The 8029-nt window shown below is 41.1% G+C and overlaps 1 protein-coding gene across 1 annotated transcript in view; it reads right to left on the bottom strand.

Annotated features, from left to right (window-relative positions):
* The window catches only part of LITAF (lipopolysaccharide induced TNF factor), a 15220-nt gene extending 7267 nt beyond the window's left edge, over positions 1 to 7953 (bottom strand). Inside the window, 2 exon segments of the mRNA XM_035895103.1 lie at positions 4358 to 4468; positions 7768 to 7953. The gene's annotated coding sequence lies outside the window, so the exon portion shown is untranslated.
* Positions 7954 to 8029: the final 76 nt, after the last annotated feature.

The following is an 8029-nucleotide window of genomic DNA, read 5'->3' as shown; positions in this document are numbered from 1 at the left end:
GAGCTGATGGCTGAAGCAGAAACTGAACCCACAAGTATTGTCTTCTTAAAGCAGACTCTGAAACACTGCTCCCAAATAATTCAAAAGAAGAAAAGTGACGGGTACGTGACTGCAAGAAAAGACAAAGGATAGGTCTGGTAACAAGGAAGTTAAACACCAAAAAGTTATCCGGAGGTACCATATGCAAACCATTAGGCAACATTAAAGGTATCTCAAACCAGGATATGCAAACACTGAAAAACCAACAAGCACACTAAATGCAAGACTGGGTCTTTTACACTGATACACAAGAAGTTTCCATTTACATCTGGAAGTTTCAGATCCAAATGCCACTCAACACAGAGAAATGAGCAGTTCTAGCTTCTCTTCCCTGACTCTCACTACTCTTTTGCTTTGAGTCTTTAGAAATGCATGTGGTAAGACAAAGATCAATGGCTTTAGCTACCCATCCCATGTCATTCTTCTGCTCTTCATAAAAAAACCTCTAGTCCTCCAGGTGCACAATGGTAAGGTGGACATTGACTCAGTGTGCCCTGCTGCACTCTAACTAGACTCCAGAGGAGAATTAATAAAGCAGCAAAAGCACCAGCTCCCTCCTCCAGCTTTTTTGGTTTTGTTCATTTGCTCAAGAGAAAGAATCACAAGTACTTTGAGCTATGAGCACTTTTCTCAGCCTAATTTATTTCCTTCATGAGCACACATTAGAAAACCACCGGCAAGGGACAAAGCACCCTTCCAGTTCATTCCTTTCTGCAGAGGTCTACGGCTCTACAGAGTTGGCATCAAGGAAGGTAGAAGGCTGGTAAAAGCCACAGCATTCACAAACCAGTCTATTCAAATGAAACCAGATTAGTTAGTTATGCTAGCTGGAGACCAGGAAGACAAATAACAAATTCTACCAACAGAAGGATGCATAGACACCCTTCTCTCCAATGAAGAGTGCAGCACAGCTCTACGTCACTTTTACAACTGCACTAAAGCCACATGAATTTGGGGGAATGGTATTCTTTTGAGACTGTTGAATACTTACTAAAACTCAGTAGTGTGCAGCAGTTTTTGTAGGGTTTTGCATTTTGCAAAAACATATTTCAGCTAATTCCTGAAATTTTAATTCCCCTCCATTTTAATTCCTACACTCGAACCTCATGCAGCAACCTGAAACCAGAAGGAGGAGATTTGCTCCCTACCCAGAACTGCCAATTTTAACATGGCAAGAGAATTTGCAGGCTGTACGTGAAAAAGAAACAAAAACTACATGGCTAAACTTTCATCTTGCTATTGGAGGAAGTGAATTAAGTGAATCAGAACTTCTAAGGTAACACCTGAAGAACTTATTAACCAAGTATTCGTTATAAAGCCAATATTCTTACAGCCTTCTATCATGGGCTTCAGGGCTTGTATCTGACTAAAATCATCCAGGATAAAACTTTGACTTGAAACCAGAAGTATGTTCAGAGGCAGCTACACTTTGCAGAAGGAGTCAGCAGCGTTATATCTCATCACACAAGACAACTGTCCAATGTTTATGTAATTAATTAAAATACAGGATATGACCTACATTTTTTTTTTAAAATAGCGGCACAGCATTCTTCAACACACCCTCCCACAACATGAGTTTGTAAAAAGTTGGGTAGTTTCTTCAGAATGCTAAATGAAGCATCAAACTGTGTAGATGTAGTGTAGATGAGGAAGACTCTTGCTCTGACATTCTTCATCAAGGTTAATACAGGCATTACAGGGGAAATAAGAACAAACGTATGTTTATCACAGTCCCAAAGCTACACAGGTCTTATTTAACATGCCCAAAACAATAGGTTGCTGTGTGATAAACTATACCTGCTATATCTGCCAGAGAATACATATTCACACATTAACATATGCCACCATCTGTTCTAGGAAGGGAAATGTATTCAAGGTTCCCTTCCTCCCAAGGAGCAGATTTACTGCAAGAACATTAGGGCACCATTACCTATGTCATGCTCCCAAATAGAGAGATGCACAAAGCTACAGTGCTGCAGCCGTCGTCCCCTTCCCTCCTCACACTCTATTCATGATGCAGACCGTCAGGGTTGGAGTCTGGCTTGCAAGCCTTTCATGTATCTTTACCTAGCAATAACCACTGTAACTACAAATTTTCCTCTCCACACCCAAGACCGAACACATATTTATTACCATTTTCTCACTATAGGATGCATCCCCCATTTTATGAGAATTTTTTATATTGCCCAAATCGATATGTTAACATTATGTAGTTTCAAACTGCAGCCTTTTTCTGAAGACAGGATGCAAATGACCATTGTAAAAATGCAGAGAAATAGCCTTTGCCCAAGGAGAAACGGAAAAAAAGAGGGGGAAAAAGTTAAAAGTGGATAGGTAAATCACGTCATTCATGCCTTACCCAACAATTACAGATGAATCATTAGGCAACAATTTTTTTTAATCCCAGCTGTTTTCCTGACCTTCACAAGAATCTAGTAGAAATGGATTCCACAGCAGCACACAGGTAACTGCAACAGCACCTCAAGGATAACTGTGGGTAAATGATCTCTCTGTCGCTTACCAGGAGGGGAGAAAAAAAGGTCTGCACAACCCTCACACTAACACACCATGCAAGGAGAAACTTATGTGTGGAAGTGTTGCTCCTGGGAGGCTGGAGAAGATGGAGGAAACTGTAGAGTCATCCCTCTCTCCCTCTCCAGCCAAAGCTGAGCCTGGCACCTGCTTTTAATGCAATACCAAGTATTGCTCTTCTAAGAATGGAAGAGAAAATACATTTACTACCTCACAGAACAATTTTCCTTATATGAAATCTTCCTTAGCCACTCAGGTACAGAACAAAACCACTCTACTTGGTTTTAAATAGGCTCCTCTGAAACTGAATAATTACATCTGTACTTGCTTGAAGTCCTTCTGAAACAAACTTTAGGATAAAGAAAATGTAATTTTTAGTTTAAATCAGAGTGTATGTCTGTCGTAAGAAATTTTTATAAAAGGTAAGCACAGTTAGCTACAGGAAAGTCTGAACTAAGAACATTTTCATTGGTTGGTATGGATTTACAACTCTCCTGGTTTTAATCAAAATAAATGTATATCCTTAAAACAGGGCAATAGCAAATGTCCTAAATCAATCTAAGACTATTTCTACCAAAAGAAAAATCCAACTTGCCACTTTAACTGCCTACCAACATGGAGTTTTCAGCCATTTCAGTTCCTTAAGTCTCACCAGCCACACAATAGCATAAATGCTAGTGGTACAAAGGGAGCTGGCAACAAGATTCATGCAAAGGAATGTAAGCAGATCGTGAAACCAGACCTAGTAACTCAGACCATCTGCTTTTACTTTCATAGAGCATCATTCCAAAACTCAGAATTAATACATATGCACTCTCAGCAAGAGGAGGGACATTTCCATTACACACATTTTTTAGGATGACTTAGAAAAGAAGTACATAGTTTATTTTTAGCTTCCACTGTAAGGAATATTGCTGAAAGTGAATTATCTGAATGCATTACACCAAATTCCTTTCTAGGGAATTTTTACTGAGAGGTACAACACACTAGCAAAGATGCTATGCAAAACAAGGCAAAGACATGAAAATAAAGTAAGCCTATATCCAGCTATCCAAGTGATGAAGAAGGTGGCAATATCATCAAGAAAGCATACTTTCGGTAAGAGCTCAATAATTTATTATCTTCTTAGATTTCTTAAGAGTTTTCTTTTTTTCCAGGGACTTTAATTGAATGGTACGCATGTTGAATGAAAAACATACAAAGAAACATGTAAGTTTGGTCATGCACGTTTGGGAGCAAACCAGCAGAGCTCAAGCAGGGACACACTAGCTTCTACACAGGATGAAGAGGATGAAGACATAGTGCTGGGCACCACATGTTGCGAACACAGCAGAGGAGCTGGCAGGAAAAATGGGGCTGGAAGAAGGCTGCAAAACAGCATGGCGTGTGAGGGGCTTCAGCTAAGCAAGGGAGCAGACCCCACTGAGAACAAAACCGGGAGATGTGCATGGTTGCCAGGAGCAGAAGAGCCAAGCCACTGTCTCCCTGCCATTGCCATCCAAACCCAAAAGCCCACAGCTTGTCTCAGAAACTCCTGCCACTCTCGACTCCTGCTGCTCTATTCCCAGCCCAACCACCTCCCCCTGGATATAATGTCCTTCACATATCCCGACTGTCCAAGCTTATTCCAAGAAGCTATGCACCTCAATTTGAAAGACATTACCTAAGCAGGCCTCAAAGCACAGAGCACAGCACAGCCTGCACTGGACAAGGAGAGAAACACAGAATACAGCAGGGGAAAGTCTCAGGCACTAAGAAAATTTAAAAAAAAAAAAGTTTTACTTACTTGGATTGTTGCACGTTTGTTACACACAGCAGAAAGTTGCTGGCTGTACAGATACTGTTGTATCTGATCTTTTCAGTCCAGGAAAAGATCCACTGGGAATACCAGCAGAATCTGTAGGCAACACACACAAGGGCAAAGAATGGATTAGTGGGAAGGAAACAGAAGCTACAACTGGACAGTTTTTACCAGAACACCTAGTACACCTAGTGGAATGCAGATTCTGCATCAGTATCTTGATTCCAAAAGGAAGCTGGGTTATATGAGTGGACCTGAGATTTTTTTTCCTTACTTCACAAGACATAATGTAAATAGATATATTTGAGAACATGGGAATTTCAGACTGTTTTAAGACAAACTTGATTTTCTTGCTTTTTTGTGAGATACTCCAGAAACTCCAGTCTATCATGGTTCCAAACTTTGTAGTAAGTTTTAGCCTTCACTCATAACCAGCTTCTCTCGTGTATGCATCACCCTTTAAGCATTTATATATCCTAACATTTATCTCATATACTTCTACAACTGTAATTTCTCAACTAGAGCTCTCAACCACAAAACCTCTGCTGGTCTTACAATGTCCATGTTGCCTCCTTACCACTCACGTCATTATCTGTCTATGTCCACACTGCTGCCCTCCAGGATCACCCATCTTTTCCCTTCCACACTGTACCTAGGAACAATCAACTACTACCGTGCACCAGCTGAGCGAGTGTGGAGCTCAGTTCTGCCAGCCAGTCACCCTCAGTGCCTCTGCAGTTGTACAGGCCAATTCCTCTACCAAGTAGCCAGCACTTACTTCCCTTACCATACATGCCGCCTGTCCACATACCAAAAAGAAAAAAAAGTAATGCAAAATTGTTGGTTCCTGCTCTGGTAAACTATTTATTCAGTCTTTCCCTCACTCACCATCCAAAAATCTCTCCCTTAAACCTTCAACTACAAGGATAAGGCTCTGTGGACACAAATCTCCAGATGCAAAACCTCAAAGAAAATAAAGTGTTATTTCTAAACAACATAAACAAGTCCATTTGTTGTCCATCACTGCTCTTCTCCAATCAAGCCAATTCCTGTACCTGTTTCAACCGTCATTTTTTCTAAGTTTTAAAATAGGCCTCAGGTAGCATTTCTTGATTTTACACTTTTTCTGACCATGTCCCTCAAGTCAAAAAGCCCTTTCAACGACTGAAAGATGCCTACAGAGAACTTTGCAGGTACAAAAGATAACACACAAAGAAAAGAATTTCAGGCTTAAGTATCCAATTAGGGCTGGAGTCATTCCAGCTACACAAAGCATGGCTAAGACCCAGCACGCAAGCTTCTCGACAATGACACATGCCTCTTCGCTTTCCTGGAGTGCAGAAAAGTCTCTGGAATACTGCCGATTGCCTTCCTTACATGACACAGCTTTCATCAGGATTTCAGTGAAGTCTATAAATTTCTATAAAGAACCTCTCACAAATTTGTTCACTCTTCCAGGTTATACAGTACTAATCCGCTGCACTGGAGGCATGGTAATACATCAGTAAACACTACTAATGTTTATACATTTCAGTAGTCTCACGGTCTTCCTTCCCAGTAGACTAAGCAGAAATGGGGAAAGGTTTATTAGAAAGGGAACTGTGTACTCAGTCCAGCGTGAGTTTTACAGTAGCCACGTAGCTAGGACAAACACAGGAGCTGGTACAGAAGGGCAGGCATGGCTACAGGCACAGTGTGTACCCAGAAACAGAAATTGTAGTAACCCATCACTTCCTTGAGAACACACATTGCTCTTTCACACCATTCTCATATGCACGTAGCAGATTTGGCAGACTTCGACAGCAGTCAAAGATGACTAAACTCAGTAAGTTTTTGTGACAGTATTTGTAGTATCACATAATCCACAGATATATTTTTAAAAACCACTGACCTCCTGTTTTCTTCAGAAAAAGAAAAGTTTCCCCTTGTGACTAAACTAGCTGAATGCTGATCAGCTGCCCCAATCACAGCTACTTCTGTTGTGCAGGTGCTGTGCAACCAAAGACCATCCTCACCTCTGCTTTACTGAAGAGCAAGTTCTAAGAAATAAACACCCCTTCATAGAATTCAGAATGGTCATGATCGTAACATCCAGCATGAACATGTCTAGTCTTGATGTTTAACATTCAGTACTTATTTTTAAAATCATGTTGCATTTTTCATTTCTTACCACTGACTAGTTTTGGACAGCTGGTGCAATTTTAAAATGACTGCTATGCTCCACTTTTTTTTCCCCCCTTCCTGAAGACAGAGGTAAACAGGCCTCAGGTCTTTGCAGCGCTTGGCAGCATCCCTGGCAGAGTAGCCACCTCTCCTGTACCTTCATTTTCTTTTTGTAAAGCTAAACTTTCAAATCTGAAGCACAGATAATGTTTACCAAGTATTACAGTGAATCGTATAAAACTAAAACCAAGTATCTGTCCCTTTAAGTTATCTATCAAAACAGAAATTCCCAATAAAGAACAAGATGACATCAGGATTACAAAACAACCTCTTCAAAATACCAAGTATTGTGGAGGTAACCACAACTTCAGCTTTTCAACTTAATTTTGGTAATGCCCCTTCTGCTTTAAACGTCAACTTTGAAGAGATATTTGAACTGTTACCTCATACAGGCAGTGCAAACACGAGTCTTGCAAGCGTGGGCACTACTTGAAGATTAGCCTGGGGACAAGAGAAGTAATAACCCACCTCTCTGCTTGGTATTAAAAAAAAAAAAAAATAATAACCCCCCCTCACTGTTTGTTGTAAAAAAAAAAAAAAAAAAAAAAAAAAAAAAAGACTTGTTTCCAAATACAGCTTTCCTCACCCAACTTGGGCAAGAAAATATGTTGTTACCCTTCCCTTACTCTTTATCTAAGATTTGACACGATTTAATCCCTTAAATTAAACAATTTCCTACTCAGCCCTCTTCAATAGAAATCCCAAATTGCTCTCCAACATCACAGGTAACTATAGGGGTTCCCTGCACAGCAGAGTTAAGACAGCTGCTTTTCAGCAGCACCTGGAATGAAACGCAGGCTGAAGGCTAATCTTTTCTTTAAACAATCAGGCAGGATCTACAGGTTAATCAGAGCACTGGGGATTTTTTCAGTGCACAGCAGCAAGCCATAACATAGCACTAGGGCCACAATCTTGGTTATCTGAACTCTGGACAATTAGTTCCTAGTTTGCCAATCTGTTGAGAAACATTTTTGGAAGTTGTGTAAATTTTCAGCCATTTGTGAAAGAATAAAACTCAGTAATAATTACAAAAAATACTTTGATACATTATTATTTTAGCAAGACAGCCAACGCCAGTCATGTCACACTGGATCTTATACTGGCAAAACAGAAATGGTACTCCACAGCACGCTCTCCCCAGCAGCAGAGATTACAGACGGCTAATACGTTACTTTCACGAAGTAATCAACAGTCTCGAAACAATCACGAGCGGCTTCAACTGGGGTCTTGGTCAGGCCGGTAAACCCCTTCCCTGGGGCCGGGCAGGGCCTTTTTGAAATAAACTTCTGCTGCGCCGCTCTCCAGACGATTCCCCGCGGAAAGGGGCGCTTTCCGCCCGAGCCTGGCTCCCGCCTCCATCAGCTGGGTTTTGCCTCTCCTGCAGCTCTCAGCTTCGGCTCCGGCCCCGCGGTCTCTCCCAGGCCTCTCCTGCCT

Source organism: Egretta garzetta, unplaced genomic scaffold, assembly GCF_000687185.1.
Source record: "Egretta garzetta isolate BGI_Z169 unplaced genomic scaffold, ASM68718v1 scaffold575, whole genome shotgun sequence".
NCBI lineage: Eukaryota > Metazoa > Chordata > Aves > Pelecaniformes > Ardeidae > Egretta > Egretta garzetta.
The sequence above is the reverse complement of the archived record's forward strand: the minus strand, read 5'-3'. Positions and strand labels throughout refer to the sequence as shown.